Genomic DNA, 17,781 nt, shown 5'->3' with positions numbered 1-17,781 from the left:
TACTGATTTTTTTGACTTGTATATATAGTATAGAATCGTGTATAATTTGCAGTGTATGAACAACAAAAAAAAAAAAGAGAAAAGAATAATAAAAAAATTATCGAAACGTAATATACTAGATTTCGATTACATAATAATCACTGTTCTTTTCATTTAATATATATATATTTGAAAAAAAAAGATATTTGTTTTAAAAACTTATGTACAAATTTTATTATATTTCCTTTTTTTTAAATTTACAGTAGAATATATATTACATAGTTGCCACCTTCATAAATATGTCATATAACATACAGGCCTGTCACAGAATTCCATTTCGATAGAAAGTGGAATTAACTTTTCTCATTTTCTTCTTCAAAAATGAAAAGTTACAACTTTTTCAAAATGAAATCACTTCAGATTTTCAACGTGAAATTGACAATAGTTTAAAGTTATTATTTCTATAAGTTTTTTTTAACGATTTATTTACAATTCCACTTTCGATCGGAATTGAATTCTGTGAAGACGATCTTGGGTCAGATCTCGCAAGATTGATTAATTTCTAATAGCAAGTTATTTCTGTCGAATTTTATATTAATATCTAGATATTTAAACGATTTATTGTCACATAAGTCAAGTGATTTTCTGTTAGAGTAATTATAATGAAAAATAGTATCAATTATGGACCGTTACATATGAAATTTTAAGGTCAAATATGGATCGAAACGAAACTTTCAAAAATATAATGAAGTAAAGTTTTCAAAAACATGTCTAATGCGATATATGTACGGTTGTTAGATCTTACCTCGTTGGCAGTAAAATGTGCAGAAAATGTCTAATAATACTGTTGTCAACTTACACATTTTGTCTTGCTATATTTAAGATAATGCTTTTTCTGACAACGTTGTAAGTTTTCGGAACATTTTACTGACAAGGTTGTAAGATCTGACAACCGTGCATCTCGGCTTTTGAATCTCTGAAATATCTGGCGGACAATGCTACATCGATTCGCTATGAATAACGTATAAGGAAGGAATATAAGTATATACATTATAGGGTCCGGAAATTATATGATAGAAACTACAGACGATAATACAATTACTGACATCATCGAGATTCTACTGTACTTAAAGTATCTTAATTTTTATCAGATTCTCACACAAATTTCTAAACTAAACAAAAGAAATTTGGTAAAGAAAAAAAAAATACATATATAATTTTGCTAAAATTGAACATCAGCTGTTTTTCCGGAGGATTGTTGTATTGTATATGATTTAACAAAAACAATATTGTTTTGCAAATTGTTGCCAAGAAAATGTTTTTTTTTTTTTAGTGGGTGGCACAGGGCCCGGTTATTGTAGTCGATGGCAAATACACAATCACTAAATATGTTCTAAACAAGTATATCTTTTCTATTATCACAAAATTCACAAACATACATTTGATACAGATGACTTTTTGCACGTATGCAAGGCAATATTATCAGTATTTTTTTTCGGCATAAAAATAATTTAAATTATTAGTTTGACTTTCGCTATAGAAATTGAGAAAGTGTGACAAATTTAGTTTAAATTAAAGAAATGTTGTTGTCGTGCACAATAAAGCAAAAAAAAAAATATAAAATGATTTTGATTTTTTTTATATTTTTGATTGTTCTATATCAAATCAAAACAATCAATCAATAACTCATGATATTTAAAAGAAATGGGTCGGTCTAACTGTTTAAAAGGTAGTTTCTAGAAATGTTATTATCTAAGACCAGTGTTTTAAAATGAATTGATATGAATAGTTCCACTAGGATTTATACAATATTTCATTATAGAAAGTTTGGGTTTCAACTACAGATCTTATGTTGTAAGTTATTAAGTAATATATTGGATTATTTGGTCTATAAGTTATGGCGTAGGTACTAGGGACAATTTTACTATTGACAAAAGTACTTTGCTTACAAAGTTTGCGGGGATAGTCTGGACAAATTTGACTTAATCGGCCCGGAGAGTTATCAGTTTTTTTTTAACACAAAATTTGTTAGATTTCCTATTCTTAAGCTGATTTCTGAGAATTTCTAATTAAAGAAAAATTAAATAAATCATAAGCTCTAACAAAATTTTGCATTATATCTGCAATATTTATAGATTGAATGATTCCAGATTTGGACCCCAAATAACTTTAAATTAACTTGGCCCTTTTGGGTTTGAACCATTAGCTTCTCGAATATATATATTTCCTATCCATGGCTGTTCCAAATTAGTATCTTTTGGGCGCCTTTCTGATCTTTTCCAGTCATTTTTGTACCGTTATTTATCTCATTCGAGTCATTATGGTCTTAGGCACTTTTTATTCTCATCACAAAAGATACTTTTGTCGGGAGCAAATGGTACCCAATCCATGGCTATTCTAAATTAGTATCTATTGAGCCCCTTTCTGATCTGTTTCGACTAATTTTTGTAAAGTTTTTCAAACTCATTTTAGTCATTAATGGCCCTTAGGCACAATCATATATTCGGCTTCGGTACCGTATACATGACTCTTCTAAATGAATCTTTATAGAGCCCTTTTTTGATCAGTTCTTAATCATTTTTATATTGTTCTCAGCAAGAATTCTTTGAATTTTTTTATCTTATTCGAGGAATTTATGACTCTTATAAACGATTAATATGATCATGCGTTTATTTTCTGACCATAAATGTTGAGCAAAAATAGTACCATATACATGGCTCTTCTTAATTAGTATTTTTTAAGCCCTTTTCTGATCAGTTGCGACTCAGTTTTGGATCTTTTTCAATAATTTTTTTTTTTTCTAATCGAAATCTTCCAAATCAGTCTTCTTAGAGCCCTTTTTCTGATCAGTTCCAACTCATTTTTCCGTGGTCACGTTTGTTTACAACGAATATGTATAAAATTTAAATAACACCCAGTTATCATTTTAAAAACCAAAGTTGTAATGCGTCGTTATCATTACAACAACGCATTGTTGACATTTTGATAACTCTTTGAGTAATTTCAACAACTCATCGTTGTTATTGCAACAACAAAATGTTCTGTTTAACACTTTGAAATTATTCAATAATTTCAAACAATTTTTAAAAAAATCTGCAAATTAGAAAAATTTTAGAACTTGTTTTAAAAACTACCAGTTATAGAACGAGTGAAAAAAAACACTTCAGATTCATGAACAACAGCCTTGGAACAAGTAGTGTCGTCATTACTTCTGGAACCCGTTCCTTAGAATATTGTTGTGGTTCTTAAATACTTCTAAATAGTTTCAAGGAACAAGAAACTAATTATATATTGCTACTACACTAGTTCAATGGAACACATACTAGTTCCGAAAAAACTTCTTGGAATCAATTGAAAAAAAAAACAAAAAATAAAAATTTTATAAATTTAATTTTATCGAAATAGTAAACGGGTTCAAATGTATATTTTTGCATTCAACTAAACTACAAGATTGGAACAATAGTGAAAATTCCTCAACAGTTTCTCAAAATTGCTCCTAATCTTAATAATTTCAAACAAAAACGATAAAAAAATAAATATTTGATTATACGTTTTCTAAAACTTCCATGGAACTAGTTCCGAGGTTGACAAATTCAAACAAAAATCATTGATTTAAGAACTAGTTCCAGAAGCGTTCCAAAGAACGAGTGTCAACTTCATAACACTTCCTGAGAACCAGTTCCGAAGGTGACAATTTCAAACAAAAATCATTGGTCTCAACGCTAAACTAAAACAAGTTCAGTCTAAAATCATGAGTTCTACAACTAGTTGTAGAACTAATACAATTTTTCCTGGGTAGTTTATATTAAACACAAAGCTAAATTTTTATTAATTTTAAAAAAAAAGTAATAAAAAATATTACATAAATATTTAAAACATTTGCAAAAATTTCTTTTACTAAAATTTCATTAATAAATTAGAAATTTCCTTGTTTTTTTGTTTATCAAATTCTGTATGAAAATTTTCGATCGTTTAATTATTGTTTACATTTTGCTTTTCTTATAAATCAATTAAATTTTCAATTATTTCATTTTTCACACTCGCTTTACACTTAGAGGAATATTAAAAGAAAATTTTATGATTTTGATTTTGCGAAAAAAAAAAATTTTTGAAAAAAAAACAGACACATAGATTTCATAATAATTTGGCGGAATATGCCAGAAGGAAAAAAAATACAAATCAAATTCATAAAATCTAGCAAACATCTAGTATATTATATGTAGACGTTATATCTTAACTCTATAACACACGTTCAAATAAATCTCAATTTAAAAATTGTTTTGTCAAGTGAAAAAAAATAAAAATATAAATAACAAGACAGACAAAACAGCGACAATATAGACGAAAAAAAAATAAATAGAAAATCAGCAGCAGCAAAATTCACACATAAAAAAACAAGATACGAATAGAACCAGCAACAACAAAACCTAAAGGGAAAAACACAAAACAATTGCTTTTAATGAATAAAACAAATACAACAACAGCAGCAATGAATGCAACTAATACCAGCAAACAAACATGAAAAACAAATGCTCCCACACACCCACTTTAATTACACTCACACTTAATACATTTTTAAACACACACACGCACACATATAATAACAATACATGTAAAATACGTTACATTCTATTCAATTTGAAATGAAACTTCCGTTAATTTTGATTTGTGTTCATTTTTATTTAACTTTTTTTAGTTTTGCTATTGTTGTAGCAGTTGTAGTTGTAACAACAACTATTACTTTCCGTTTAAAAAAAAGTTTATGAACTTTAAATGTGTTGCATAGGAGGGGGTTGAGAAAATAACAACAACTACAAGTATTAAAACCAGGCATGGGAAATTCAGTACTTTTTGTTATTGTCATACCCCCCGGACATTTTTGCTACTTTATAGTGTAGTCAATAGTTCAGTCAACAGTCTAGTCCATAGTCTAGTCTATAGTCTGGTCTATAGTCTAGTTTAGTCTATAGTCTAGTCTATAGTCTAGTCTATAGTCTAGTCTATAGTCTAGTCTATAGTCTAGTCTATAGTCTAGTCTATAGTCTAGTCTATAGTCTAGTCTATAGTCTAGTCTATAGTCTAGTCTATAGTCTAGTCTATAGTCTAGTCTATAGTCTAGTCTATAGTCTAGTCTATAGTCTAGTCTATAGTCTAGTCTATAGTCTAGTCTATAGTCTAGTCTATAGTTTAGTCTAAAGTGTAGTCTAAAGTCTTGTTAATAGTCTAATCTATCTATAGACTTAAAAAGTACTATTGTTTTATTAAATGGTACAATTTACAAATGTCATTTTCCCATGCCTGATTAAGACTATAAAAATGGGTTAAATAAAAGAGAAAAATAATTATAGGGTTTTCTTTTTTTAAAATTGAGCAGGAGAGCACTTTTATAAGTTATAGCAAAATCTAGAAGCTTTTTATAGATTTTATTTACGCAAATTGAACTGTGCTGAAAGTTAGAGATGCCAGATTTTGTTTTAAAAAAAACTATATTTTCAAAAATGTTATAAAAAATTGTTTTCTCCGAATAAAGATTTCGACTTAATTGCTTTACTTTTTATTCCCTTTTTTATTGTTTGTATTATTTAAGTGTTTTAAGTGGGTGATATGAGTTTTTTATTTTCATATTCAGAATTTGCACAAATAACCTTTTAAAACTTTTATTTTCCCACGTTTTCGTATTATTTGATCCAACACTGTAATGCTCTAATTAAGTCATTAAGTAGTATTTGTAATTGTACTTTAATTGCTTAATTATACAAATGAATCAGTAGCGGTTGATAGTTAAAAGTAGATTTTAATATAATGAGAATCTAGATATTAAGTAAAATAGTTTTGTTTTTATAGATTATGCTTTCTGTCAAAAGTTGTTATTGTTTACATGTTATTTGTTTATGCAGTCAACACTCTAGTTTTACGAACTAACTTTAATCAAAACTGTATACTTAGACTGGTCAACTGACTATTGAACTAGTCTTAAGATTTGTGAATAAACTTTGTAATTGTATAGGGAATAATATACTTTATGGACTAGACTAGTTTTTTTAATATAAAAAAGTACTTTACAGGTTTATCGTGGACGTACTGTGATATTTTGAGATGTCAAAAAGTATTTAAAAAAGTGTAATAGTACTAAATTATCCACATCTGGTACTAATGACAATTTTTTGGCAATACAAAGATAAAAGTTATAAACATTCTAGGAAATTTTTAAAAAATATATAAATAAATTCCTTAATATTTTGTAATATAATATGGCAACCTTATGCTAAGCAAAGGGATATTCTTAAAAAAGAACTTATACAACTACAAAAACACATGATAATCAACTTTGCAGGAGGCTTTCTTTGCTATAAATTCATACTCTTTGGGCTTTTTTTATGATTATAGCAACTACACATAATTTAACACAAACAACAAACTATAGGAGAGTATAGTATTTGTTTGACTCTCTATGAGGCGCTCTTTTATTGTAGGTTTTCTAAACACACAAACAAACTCTTGTATATATGTATATTTAACATACATACATATTTACCCACAAATTTAAAGAACTTTTTTTTTGTTAAACAATAGGAATTGTTGTTTTTTTTTGCTAGTTTTTTTGTTTTTTTTTCTCTATGTACTTTTTAATATGATGAATACTTGGCAACATGTGTATTGTATGTATTAGTGGGGGCCAGAGTGTATTGGTATTGGGGCAGTTTGAAAGTGAATTTTTGAAAAAAGCGAAGTGTTGCAGTAAAGTCAAGCAAACGTTAAGATCATTGTAACGTTGAACGTTGAATTCTGCGGTTGCAAAAGTTCTCTAAAGGTGAGCTAATATAAAAATTATTAATAAAGAAAAAGAACTTGTAAAAATTTTTCAAAGAAATATTTTAAAAAAATATTTTGGTTTAAATGAAAAAGAAAAATGTTTGAATCTTAAAGAAGTGAAAATTCCAAGAAAAACTTAAAACTTGTGTTGAAATGACAAAATCTTATGGGAAAAAAAGCTTGTTAAAGCTTAAAGTTTGTGTTAAAAGAAACTTTTGAAATTTTTTAAAAAAAAGTAAAGAATTTCTATTGAGTTTTTGTATGTATACAGTGTTTTTTCGTAAGAAATTAAGCAAAAATCTTTAAAAATTTTGTTTGCATGTTGGAATAAAAAAAACCGGTTACCGGCTTGTGAATACAAACTGGTATTATACCAGATATCTACATATAAAGTAACTGAGATTGTGTGAATGAAGTGTTTGCCATTTTTTTGTTATTGCTGATTCATCTTTAAAATTGCAATTTATTTTTTTTTGTAAAAATTTTTTTTAACTTGTTTTACTTTATTTGCGAAATCAAGATAACGACAGAAAGAAACAACAAAAAATTGTTTACTGTACCGGCTGTACAACCTTGGCCAAGTGTCTTTATCATGGTTTGGTTTTATTTTTTTGGCTTAAATTACCTTTAAGTAAAATTAAATTATTTGAATTTAGCAGCTGTTAGCAGTGTTGCATAATATGTGATTTTTATTGCTTCGAATGTTTAAAAAAAAAATTTAAAAATAAATTTTGCCAGTTGTTGTTTGTGTCACCGACACCATCATACACTGAGAGAAAAATAATGTTGAAATTAAATCAAATTTTTCCCTTCATTATTTTGAAAGTTTTTTTTTCAATAATTGAAAAAAACTATTTAATAAATTTAATAGTTTTCTTTGGAAATTTTAAAAACTCCAATGAAAATTTTGAAAATAAAATAGAAATTTTAAAAAAAATCAAGCAAAACACTATGAAATTTGATAAATATTTTGAAAATTAAGAAAAATTTTGAATAATTAAATAAAACAAAGTAAAATTATATGAAATTGTTTGAAACTTTAAAGCGAATTTGAAAAATATTTTTAAAAATTTTTTGAAAGAATAATTATAAATTTTAATGAAAATTTTCATTTCTTTTAAAATTTTCTTAATTTAAACTTTTACTGCCTTATTCGTAATAGTTTTTAGTACAAATTTGGTATGAAAAACTGTCTTATAAACATTTGATAAATTTTTTTTGAAAAAGTTTATAATAAAATTGAAAATTTTGAATTTTTTATAAAAATTTTTTAAAAAAAGTTTTTAAAGTTTAGAATTATTTGTCCAATTCACAATAGATGTCGTATCGTTGTAGCGTTTTTTCAACTTTATTTTGAAACAAAATTAAAAAAAATAGAATTTTTAAATCTTTAGAAAATTTTTTTAGAAAAGAATTTTTGAACAATATTTTTTTATGAAAAATTTATTTTTGTAATCAATGTTATCATTATAATAAATTTTGGAATGAATAGTTTTGAAAGGTTTTGAAATTCTGCAAAATATTGAAAAATCTTATACAAATTTCATAGAAATTTTCAAATATCTTTATATTCAACTTTATTTTGAACAATTTCTTTAAAAGTTTAAAATATTTTATAAAATTTTTACAAAATCTTGGAAAATATTACAAAAATTTTGAAAAATCTTCGGAAAATTTCAAAGCAATTGAACAATTTAGCTTTAATACTATAAGAATATTCAATTTCTTTTAACTGATAAAAAATTGATTTTTTTAATGAAAATGGCATTTTTTTAAAATTTTACGAAATCTTGGAAATATTAAGAAATTTTGAAATGTCTTCTGAAATTTTCAAAACAATTAAACAATTTAGAGATGTTACTATAAAAATATTCAATTTCTTTTAAAATATTGAATTTTGTAACTTTATTTTGAAACAAATTTATAAAAAAATGATTTTTTAAGTAAAAATGGATTTCTTTGCATTTAAACTTAAAAAACACTATTTTATTATAAATTTGTTTTAATTTCTAAAGTTAGAAACTTATATTTTTGTAAAAATTTTTTTTTATTTTTCAAATTTTAAAGTTTTACTGAAAAAAAACTAAAAGTTTTCTTTCAAAATTTTTGCTTTTCTTTTTGATTTCTTTTAAATGGTTTATAAACTATAATGTAGAAATATGATGCCATAAACAAAATTCAAAATAAACAAAAACTTAAAATTCACACAATTTTCTAAAAATAAATCTACACACCGGCCGGTATACAAAAACAAATTTTAACAATCTCCAATATTGTTGTTATTTTTATAAGTTTTAGCTAAAAATTATTAAAAATAAACACTAAGTACATACAAAATAGTTGAAATATTAAAACATATAAAAAATAAGTATCTACACAATAATGAATTTTTCAATTAAACTAGCGATAAGCCTAAATCTTAAATAGGCAGCAAGTTTCTCTAATTTGTTTAAATATAAACAACAAAAATTTCTTAAAGTGTTTGAATATTATAAGTATGACTACTTGTCTGCTATACAATTGTCATATTTTTTGTTATTTATGATTATAGTTAATTATTCAATTGAGTTTTATTAAAAAACGTCTCTAACTTTTTGTTTTTGTTTTCATACTCACTCTCAGTTTTATAAACACTAGTCTAGTGTTATTTATCATTTAGTTAAATTAAGTAAATGAAAATAATTTCCATTTCGTAAGAGTTAAAGGGGGGAAAGGGTGATGAATGTATTGAATAAGAAGACTCTTGTTATAAATTTAGAGAATTTGTTTGTTTTTTTTTTTCTAAATACTTTAAGTATTTGTGGTGTAGAACTGTCATGTTAGGTGTCATGTTTAGTAGAAGGGAATTTAGATCAAAATAAATGTATTCATAGGGTAAATGCACCTAATGTCGGCATCACCCAGTAGTCGGCATCTTTTACATAAAAATGTAAATAAATAAGAAAAGCTGTACAAATTTATTAAGGTTTGATCTATATTTCATAGAAAATATGGTCTTTTTGCTTTATGAAATGAGTAAATTTAAGTAGGATTACTAATTTCCTCTATATTTGACGTTTTTTAGTGACAGCTTTGCAGCATTTGTAGTACTGTCAGTTTTCTTAAAAAAAATTTAGTTTTAGTGCCACCTTAAACAAGTGAATATTTATATGAAATTAAATGATTTATTTGACAAAAATTGATTTAAATGAAAGAAAACAGTTGAAATATTCAATTTAAAGTGAAAAAGTTAGTTAAAAATAATTTTTTTGTAATTTTAATCGCTGCCGCCATTAGGAACACAATTTTTTATGAATTCTTATTGTCGGCATAGGGGTGCCGACTACTGGGTATTAAGTTCGATCATACGTATTCTATAGTCGGCACTCTAAAATTTATTATTTCTCTATAGAAAATTGGGTATATTACTATGAAAAATTTCTATATAACAATTTTCTCTTCAAAAATTATATGTATAACAGTTATTTTTGTAAAAAAAATTTATGTATAACACTTCTCTATAAAAATTTATGTATATTACAATTTCCTCTATAGAAAATTGATTGTACAACATTTGTTTCTATAGAGAATTATGTGTATACAATTTTTTTCTATAGAAAATTTTATGTATAACAATTTTTGATACAAAAAATTATGTGTATATCAGTTTTCTCTATGAAAAATTGTGTGTATACCCTTTTTTTCTATAGAAAATTACTTCTATAATAGCTTTTTCTACAGAAGATTACAATTTTTTACTACAGAATATAATTTTCTATACAAAAAATATGTGTATAACAGTTTTTTCTATTAAAAATTTTGCATATTGAAATTTTTTCTAACAAAATTGCTTTTTAACTGTGTTTTCACAAAAAAATTATGAGTATAACATTTTTTTCTATAGAAAATTCCTAGTATGACAATTTTTCTATAGAAAAGTGTTCTTATTATAATATCCTCTATGAAACTTATGTTAAATTTTTTCCTATAGGAAATTGCATATTTTTATAAAAGATTTTCTTTAAAAAAACAGTACATATAACACTTTTCCCTATAAAAAATTACTTTTTTCTCTAACAAAAAATATAATATTGTACAGAAAATTGCATGTATAACTCTTTTCTATAGAAAAAAATGTTATTATGTATACTTATTACAATTATAATTATGTTCATAACATATTTTTCTACAGAAAAAACGATATTATTACAGTTATTTCTATAGAAAAAATTTAATTAAATATTTTCTTTGGAAAATTGTGTATATATCACTTTTTTCTATAAATAAATATGCTTTTTTCAAACGAAAAATCTACTGCCGACTATAGGGACATTTTTTGTCGAACTTAGGAACACTGGTGCCGACTATTGGAAAATGTGGAGTTTTTAACAAAATTTACAAATAACTAAAAACTAGTTATTTGTTTTTCAAAAAAGGTAAATAGATCTAAAACTTAACTAAACACATAATTGAAATAACTAAAAATCATCGTAATAACATTTACCGACTCTTTAGGGGGATAGTTTGAAAAAGAGAAAAAAGTTAAACTGCCGACTATTGGTACATTTACCCTATAATAAAGTGTAACATTTTCTTAAATTTTATTGAAAAAAAAAAATTAAATTTCGTATGTAGCAGTTTTTCTAATGTTTATTTCCTAGATTTTCAAAGTTAACACTCTGGCAGCCCCATTTTATCAATACCCCTTTTTGCAACTATACATATGCAATGCAATGTAAACAAAATGCAACAGTATTTGTTGTAAAAAAAGTGCCTACTTCTGCCAGTAAAAAGTGCCTATTTATTTACTGCAACACTCTACTTTGTGCTGACAAAAGCTTTTTTTGCTCATAGCAAAATAAATTACGCAATAGTACCTATTAATTAAGTTAAACAAAATTCTTCAAAAAAACAACAATTATTCGCAGTATTAAATAATAAAGAGAATAACAGTGTCACCAGATGTGGGAATTTGTCCCTAAATTGGGGATTTCAAGTATTATTTGGGATTTTCGTAAAATTTTAAGATTTTTATAATTTTTAAAAGTAAAATTAATAACTACCTGGGTAATTTGCAAAAAATGTAGGTATAAAATAACAAATAGGAGTACTATAACAAATTGTATGTACTCACACCTTGAAAAACATATTTTTTTTCGTTTCAATACCAACGAGCTATAAACAGCATTTGTTTCAAAAACACAAACATAATTTCCATTCCTTGTGGCCTCAATTCCATTTTTAAAAAGGAAATATTTTTCTTCCCGGGACGATTTTGCTGAGATATCCCACCTCTAAGTAGAATGCTCAGCACGGCAATTGAAAATTTGTGGTGAGCTTCAATATGTCCAATGTAAAAATACAACATAGTAAAAGCTAAAAAGCTTTTAAAAGGTGGTGAACTTGGCTGTGTTTAAAAAGTATAACAAAGGTTTTGAACTTAGCTGTTAAATACATTTGCATTTGAAATGTAGAGGGCGCATGTCTACGCTAAACTAAAACTGTTTTTAAAGAAAATTTTCAAACAAAAACCGTTACAAAAGAGAAATTTTTGAGAATTTCTCCTAATTTTCAAATGAATTGTTTTCTTCAGAATTAACTAAAATTTGTCTAAGAAATAAACTGTTATACTCAGTTTTTTTTTAATAAAAAACTGTTATACTGAAGTTTTTCTATAAAAAAGACTGTAGATTTCCAGTTTTTATATAAATTAAACTGTCATAATAATGTTTTTCTATAAAAACATAACTGTTATACTAATAAAGTTTTTTTAATAGGAAAGAATGTTATAATAAAGTTTTTGTACAAAAGAAAACTGTTATAATAAAGTTTTTGTACAAAAGAAAACTCTTATAATAAAGTTTTTGTACAAAACAAAAATGTTATAGTAAAGTCTATAGAAGAAAACTGTTATACTAAAGTTTTTTTTTACATGAAAGAGTTGTTGTGTAGTTAGAATAAACTGAAATACTGAAAATGTTAATACGAAGAAGATAACTGTTATACTGAAATTTTTCTACAGGAAAGAGTTATTATCCAATTAGAATTAGCTCTAATATTGTAACTATTTATATGAAAACTGTTATACTTATAAAAGTATGACTTTTTTCTAAAAAAAAAACTGTTATACACCAGTTTTCTATAGAAATAAAGGCGCTTACTAGAGTTTTCTATAGAAAACAACTGTTATATTCGAATTAAAAAAAAGTGTTATACAGACAAATTTTGTGTAGAAAAAAATATTATACTACAGTTTTCTTTAAGAAAAAAACTGTTATACTCTACTCTTCAATTGCAAAAGTGTTTTAATCACTTTTGCCTACAGAGTTTACTCCTGTTTTCTATAATTGAAAAACTGTTATACTCTTAATTTCTCATAGAAAAACTGTTATAACCTTTTTTATAGATAAAATTGTTAAAATCGCGTTTATCTATTTATAAAACTGGTTTAATTCAATTTTCTGTAGACAAAAAAACTGTTATACTCCAGATTTCTATAGAAAAACTTTTATAAACACTCTTGACTCTAGAAAGAAACTTGTATACTCCCATTTTCTATAAAAGAAAACTGTTATACTTTAGTTTGTTAAAAGAAAAACCAATAAAACTTAAGTTTGCCTACAGAAAAAACTGTTATACTCATAATTTTCTAAAGTTAAATTGCAGTTTTTCTTAGCAAAAACTGTTATATTATAGATTTCTATAGAAAAATCTGTTACAAACACTTGACTCTAGAAAAAACTGATGTACTCCTATTTTCTATAGAAGAAAACTGTTATACTTTATTTTGTTAATAGACAAAATTGGTCTTATAAAGTTTTTTCTTACAAATAACTATACTATCTATACAGAAAACATTAAGTAAACAAATTATAACACTTGATTAAAGAAAAATTCTTAAAAACTTTTTAAAAAAGGAAATCTTTAAACATTTTTAAAATTTCTTTCTATTTAAATTTCAATTATATTTTCATATTTATGTATTTATGCCACAATTTCTTTTTGCATATTATTGTTATTAATTCATTGGAATTTCAATGACAATTTCCGCTTGCCACTTGAAAAATAAAACTAAATTTCTTTAAATTAAATTTGTGCAAAAAATATTCTTGAGGAATTTTTGTATTTAAATTCTCATATTCAAACCATAATTATGGTTTAATTTTCAAATAAAAATAAACAAACAACAAACTGAGTTTGCATATTAATTTGAAGAGAGAAAGAAAGAAATCTATATTAAACAAATGTAAAATTAAACAAAATGACTTATATTTATTCTTAAGAAAAAAAAACACATTTTTATTTATAAACTGTTTTTTTTTCAACAAACAAACAGTCATAGTTACGCCAATTAAAATGGTAAGTGTTTGGATATAGAAATAAAAACCGCAGCCAAAAGAAATCTGTAAAAAAAATAACAGATTTTTATAACAACTTAAAGTTGTTAAACTTATAAAGGGGGGAGTTTTATATTTGAATAAAACAGAAGTTTTTTTTTTCAATACAAAAATGTATTCATTATATATAACTTTACTTATTATAAATGTTTTGTATTTAACTGATTTGATTTGAATATATGGAATGACCCCCATAAATGTATAAAAATGCTGCCTGCCTTATTGGCAATAAACTTTAATATCCAATTAAGTCTACAAAAAAATATGCCAGCCACTTGCCTTAAAGTCTTTGTTAATATTATTCATTGAATATAATAAAATTGTCAATACAGTCTACTAGATTTTATGGAAATAAATTTATATTTTTATTAAAAATGTTTCTCCCTCTCTCTTTCTCTCTCTCTCTCTACCGGTAGTTATTTTCCTTAAAAAAATTTTTCAACACTTTCGTTTATTTAATTTTATTTAAACAATAGTGTTGGCATCCGCAACATTAACAAATTGCAAACAAAACTGCAATTTTGTATGTCAGTTTTTGTTGTTGTTTTTTGTTTTATTTACACTTTTTATGGATTTGTGGTGATTCCAAATACTACTTACATAATAATAGTATGTAATAATCATCAAAAAACAAAAAAAAAACTAAATTGAAAAGTGTGCGTTTGTTTTTGTGTTTTTTGCAATATACAATAACAATAATAATTGCATAAATTGTGGGTCATTGAATTGAAAATGTAACTGGAATTTTTAATTAACTAACTGGTAGTTATTTTTCCATGTCAACAATTTGATTTGTTATATAGAAGATGAGGGGTTAAAAAACTACAAAATTATCATTGATTATAATTAAATGCATAACAAAGAACAAGTTGTAAACAAATTTTCATTATAAAAACTTTCTCTTTTTATAAATTTGTTTAAAAAAAGGAAACTTTTTACTTGTCTAATCTTGAAAAGGAATAAATAGCGATTTTTCTTATTAACCTACATATGGTAGCACTAAAAGGTTGATTTCTAATATGGCATCTCACACAAATATGAAAAAAAAAAACAAAAACAAATGTAAACAAAACAAAGGGAATTGTGTAAATGATGCATATGGCAACACTTATGCATTAGAGAAAGAAAAGGAGTAAATGATGAAACAGTTTTTCCATAAGAAAAACTTGTGTACTTAAGTTTTTTTCCCTAGAAGCGACTGTTATACAAAAGCTTTTCTATACCAAAAGCTGTAATACTTACATTTTTCTATAGAAAAGAAGTATTCACAAAAGAAAATAATGTATTAACAGAAAAAATTGTTATATTCAAGTAATACGGAACAACTGTTATACAGGAGCTTAATCTATACCAAAAACTGTAATATTTAAATTTCTCCATTGGAAAGAAGTCTTCACAAAAGAAACTATTATATTTATAGAAAAAAAACTTTTATATTCAAGTGTTATAGAAAAAACTGTTAAACTATAGTATTGTCCATAGAAATAACTGTTATACTTCAGATTTTTATGCAAAACTCTGTTATACTTTATATTTTCTTTAAAAATAACTGTTATGTTTTCTATATAATAAACTGTTATACTCTAGTAAATTTTCTATAAATAACTGTTATTGTCGTGTTTTCCATAGAAATAAGTGTTATACTTAAGTTTTCTATAGAAAAATTGTGTTATACTCAAGTTGTCTATAGAAATTTTATAATCGAGTTTTATATAGAAAAAACTGTTGAATGTACTTTATAATTTACATAGAAATAACTGTTATACTCAAGTATATCAAATTTTTTGCCCTGATATATAAGAAACATCTGTTATATTCAAGTTTTCTATAGAAAACACTTATTTTTATACTCAAGTTTTCTATAGAAAAAACTGTTATACTCTATTAATTTACATAGAAATAACTGTTATACTCAAGTATTTCATATTTTTTACCCTGATATATAACTGTTATACTTAAGTTTTCTATAGAAAATATTGTTATGGTCTAGTATTTTCCATAGAAAAGAACTAGTATTTTCTGTAGAAATATGTGTTATACTCAAGTTTTCTATAGAAAAAACTGTTATACTAAAGCTTTTCTATATAAAAAACTGTTATATTCAAGTATTTCTACAAAATTTTCAAATATATAACTGTTATACTCAAGTTTTCTATAGAAAAAAAACGGCTACTACTCTTGTATTTTCCAGAGAAAAAACCAAATTTTTATATTCTCGATAAAAAAGTGTTATACTTAAGATTTTTAAAACTGTTATACAAAATATTTTCTTTAAAATTAAAGTTAAAAACACTTTTTTATAGAAAAAACCTTTGAAATAAAAATATTCTTAGATTCCTTAGATCCAAGGAAAGAACTGGTTTCCTTAAGAACAAACCAGTTATAATCATGCGTTTTTAACTAGGAAACAGTGAAATGTTTAAATTTCTAATTATAAATTCATTAAAAATTTCCTTTAACAAATTTTCTATGGTTATAAAAATTATATTCTCATTATTTCAGAAAAACAAAATATAAATTGTAGTTCTTGTGGGAAAAACAAATAATTTTTTTAATAAACTTTAACAACTTCAAAACAAACATGTGACCAACTCTTTAGATAAAAATAAAATTTTTGCTAAAATTCACTATTTCAAATTAAAAATATAACAATTATTGATAATTTATCAATTAATTGCAAAATGGAGTTAATTATAAATATCGAACATAGTTTAAAACTGACAGTTGTGACAATTGTTAATTTTTTGCAAATTGATAAAAACATTTCCTAAACCCTTGACAAATTATTAATTAAGTTAAAAAATTAAAGTCATTAGAGAGATAAACTTTATAAAAAAAAAACACTTCAAAACTTGAAATTCCTTTATAAAGAAAACTTTTGACAACTGTGTCAAAATAGCTAAAACTTTGACAAGTGGAAATTTTCTTTAACACATATTTCTTGAAAAAAGAAGGGTATTAGTTTAACGCTTCCTCCCTCTTACTTTAAAAATAAACATTTAATCATAAAAAAATAATAATTTAAGAACATTATTATAGTGATTATGATTTTTTTATCAAGCTATTTAATTTTTGCAACAGATACGTAAGATTGCATTTATTATTATTAGTTTTTATAGCTTAAATTTCACTTTATTTACTGATGAGTTTTAAAAAATAAATATAAACAATTTTAAATAAATATTTAAAGAAAAAAAACGAAATAAAACTTTTCACAAGAGAGTGAAGTTTGAAATGTTATCATTTTCTAATCTAAATTGTATTGAAAAATTGAGGTTTTACTTTGATTTTTGTTTTTAACTGACACAGAGTTAGTGAGAGTGAGAGAGTAACTGTTGGTTTGGTTGGTTGGTTGACTGACTGGTTGTTTAGACTTCAGTTAACGTGTGTTTTAATTGTTAATCGAATATCATAAGTTGGCATTAACGGTTCGCGTGTTGCAATTTTGTTTTTCTTTTAAAATAAAGGAAAAAAATATTAAAAAAAATAAATGTTAAAAGTTTAAAACATTTAAGCACGCAGAGTTTTTTTTACAAGTGAATAATTAAATATTTAAATGAAATTATTAATCAATAAAAAAAACAAATTATATTATTGAAATAATATTAAATCA

General features: G+C 24.5%; 1 protein-coding gene across 2 annotated transcripts in view; it reads left to right on the top strand.

Annotated features, from left to right (window-relative positions):
* LOC111682944 (arginine kinase) overlaps nucleotides 1–17,781 on the top strand; it is a 46,685-nt gene that overhangs the window by 12,167 nt on the left and 16,737 nt on the right. Inside the window, exon 1 of one of the 2 annotated variants that reach the window (XM_023444945.2) lies at nucleotides 6,645–6,790. The exons of the other annotated variant lie outside the window; for it this stretch is intronic. The gene's annotated coding sequence lies outside the window, so the exon portion shown is untranslated. Of the gene's footprint in view, nucleotides 1–6,644; nucleotides 6,791–17,781 lie in introns of those variants that run through there. 2 annotated transcript variants of the gene reach the window in all.

This window comes from Lucilia cuprina, chromosome 5, assembly GCF_022045245.1.
Source record: "Lucilia cuprina isolate Lc7/37 chromosome 5, ASM2204524v1, whole genome shotgun sequence".
NCBI classification, from domain to species: domain Eukaryota; kingdom Metazoa; phylum Arthropoda; class Insecta; order Diptera; family Calliphoridae; genus Lucilia; species Lucilia cuprina.
Note: the sequence above shows the minus strand (reverse complement) of the source record. Positions and strands in the feature narration are given on the sequence as shown.